The 3,244-nt window shown below is 41.9% G+C and overlaps 1 protein-coding gene across 1 annotated transcript in view; it reads right to left on the bottom strand.

Annotated features, from left to right (window-relative positions):
• PC (pyruvate carboxylase) overlaps nt 1-3,244 on the bottom strand; it is a 111,263-nt gene that overhangs the window by 93,207 nt on the left and 14,812 nt on the right. The gene's annotated exons all lie outside the window — the stretch shown is intronic.

Here is a 3,244-nt window from a genome sequence, read left to right as displayed (position 1 = left end):
TTTGGTGAGGCATTCTTCTCGCATTTTCCTTAAGTTCTTCAGACATATTTTAAATAGTTGATTTAATGTTATTACCTATTAAGTCCACCATCTAGGCTGGAAAACACTGTCTCTTCCCATGTATGAACCATACTTGTTTCTTTGCATGCCTTATAACTTTTTGTTGAAAACAAGAATAATTTTTTCTGCAATTTTTCCTGAATAAATGTGTCTCAGATTGTTATAAGCCTTTGGTTAATTTCTCAAGTTCTGAAAAAGCTGGTTTTGACAATATTTGCCAACTTTCTCATATCTTTTAATGGAGGAACAGCTTTTATGAAGTCCTCACTCCACCACTCCCCAGCAATCTATATCTCATACGGCATTTAGAAAGAGGTTTTCATCTTCCAAAACAATTTTTTGGAAAAGAGGGGTAAAAGAGTAGAACTCTGGTCATTAAGTACCCAGTACTTGATCTTAAGCCACAAGTGGTGTTGAGTTGCACCCTTCTCTATTTAGATTTCTTAAATTGACAACTTAAAATTAATACTACAGGGCCAGGTGCGGTGGCTTACACCTGTAATCCCAGCACTTCGGGAGGCCAAAGCAGGTGAATCATGAGGTCAGGAGTTCAAGACCAGCCCGGCCAACATGGTGAACGGAGGTGGAGGTTGCAGTGAGCTGAGATCGCAGCATGGCACTCCAGCCTAAGCTACCGTGTAAGACTCCGTCTCAAGAAAAAAAAAACCAAAACACTACGTAGAGGAAAAAAACCACATTACATAGAAAATTTTTTAAACACATAATTTTATAATTCCAGCAACCTGAACAAATTGTTGGTACAGCATTCCAAAATAACAAAAAACGAGATGTTACACATTCCATTTTATAATATATAATTTTTGTGTAAAGGCATCTTGTCCTGTGGTAATACATTTAGAGTGACAGCTTGATTAGGACACATGAGCTATTTTTAAAGGCTACATCGTATGACACTGAATAGATGTAGTGTTCAGTGTAGTGTTCATATGTAGCAAACATTTCTGACGCACGTTTTAGTGATTTCCCATTTTCTGCTCTCACCTCATGTTTCCATGCTTGTCCCGTGATACCACAGGTTGCATTTCTAGAACTGGAATTGCTGTGTTAAATGATGGTAACTTTTAGGTTCAATCTTCTCTGCACTGTTTAGCCATTTAATACCCAGTCCTATGGTGAAACACATTTTCTTTTCTCCTTGAGAGGACAGTCACTGTCATTCAGTGACATCACTGCCTTCATTTGATATACGGTCAGTCCTCCATATCTGTGGGTTCCATATCCACAAATTCAACCAACTGTGGATCAAAAATATTTGAAAAAGCAAAATAAAAAATAAAATGCAACAATAAAAAATAACACAGGCCAGGCGCGGTGGCTCACGCCTGTAATCCCAGCACTTTGAGAGGCCAAGATGGGCAGATCCCAAGGTCAAGAGACCAAGACCATCCTGGCCAACATGGTGAAACTTGTCTCTACTAAAAATACAAAAAAATTAGCTGGGTGTAGTGGAGCATGCCTGTAGTCCCAGCTACTCCAGAGGCTGAGGCAGGAGAATCACTTGAACCCAGGAGGAGGAGGTCGCAGTGAGCCAAGATCGTGCAACTGCACTCCAGCCAGGAGATAGAATAAAACTGTCTCCAAAAATAAATAAGTAAATAAATAAATAAACAATACAGTATAATACTATTTACATGGCATTTGCATTGTATTGGGTATTTTAATCTAGAGATGATTTAAAGTACACAAGAGGATATACATAGGTTATATGCAAATACTATGCCATTTTCTATCAAGCACTTGAGCATCCTGGAGTATTTTAGCATCTAGGGGGGTGTCTTGGAACCAGTCCCCAGAGGATACCAAGAAACAACTATGCTATTTTTTTTTCTTTAAGATGGGGTTTCACCATGTCGGTCAGGCTGGTCTTGAACTCCCGACCTCAGGTGATCCGCCTGCCTTGGCCTCCAAAGTGTGTGGATTACAGGCGTGAGTCACCATGCCCGGCTGTGCTATTAAAAACCATCTCACAATGCTCCTTTACCACCTGAAAGGGGAACACAGCCACAGGTGAGGACAGATTGTACTTAAAACTCCTGCAGATGTTGGGCGCAGTGGCTCACTCCTTAATCCCAGCACTTTGGGAGGCCGAGGCAGTTGATCACAAGGTCAGGAGTTCAAGACCAGCCTGGCCAAAATAGTGAAACCCTGTCTCTATTAAAAATACAAAAATTACCCGGGCATGGTGGCGCACACCTGTAATCCCAGCTACTAGGGAGGCTGAGGCAGAGAATTGCTTGAACCTGGAAGGCAGAGGATGTGAGCTGAGATCGCGCCATTGCACTCCAACCTGGGCAACTCCATCTCAAAAAAACAAACAAACAAAAAACTCCTGCAGAGACACATGAGAAAGAATTGAAATTGGACGCTTACCTAACACCACATCCATGACCTAAATATAAGACCTAAAATGACAAAACTCTTAGAAAAAACACAGGAGAGAAGCTTTATGATACTAGTTTGAATGATTTCTTGGATATAACACCAAAGGTAGGCATAGGCAACAAAAAGCAAAGATAGACAAACTGGACTTCGTGAAAATGTAAAAATGTGCATCAAAAGACAATATCAATGGGGTAAAAAGACAATCCACAGTACGGAAGCAAATATTTACAAGTCATACATCTGATAAGGAATTAATATTCAGAATATATGGAAAGCTCCCAAAAGTTTTTTAAATGTGTTTTTTGTTTTTGTCTTTTTTGAGACAGTGTCTCACTCTATTGTCCAGGCTAGAATGCAGTGGTACAATCTCAGCTCACTGCAGCCTAGACTTCCCATGCTAAAGTGATCCTCCCAACTCAGCCTCCCTGGTAGCTGGGACCACACCTGGCACCTCTGCCCCCATTTTGAATCAGGTGTGTGTGTGTGTTGAATTTTGGGAGTTTGCCAGGTACAGTGGCTCATGTCTGTAATCCCAGCACTTTGGAAGGCTGAGGCAGGCAGATCACTTGAGCTCAGGAGTTCAAGACCAGCCTGGGCATCATGGCAAAACCCTGTCTCCACAAAAAATTAGCCCAATGTGGTGGCGTGCACCTGTGGTCCCAGCTACAAGGGAGGTTAAGGTGGGAGGATGACTGGAGCCCAGGAGGTTGAGGCCGCAATGAGCCAAGACTGTGCCACTGTACTCTAGCCTGGGCAACAGAACAAGACCCTGTCTCAAAAA

The sequence above is a fragment of the Cebus imitator genome, unplaced genomic scaffold (assembly GCF_001604975.1).
Source record: "Cebus imitator isolate Cc_AM_T3 unplaced genomic scaffold, Cebus_imitator-1.0 Scaffold102, whole genome shotgun sequence".
In the NCBI taxonomy this organism is placed as follows: domain Eukaryota; kingdom Metazoa; phylum Chordata; class Mammalia; order Primates; family Cebidae; genus Cebus; species Cebus imitator.
Note: the sequence above shows the minus strand (reverse complement) of the source record. Positions and strands in the feature narration are given on the sequence as shown.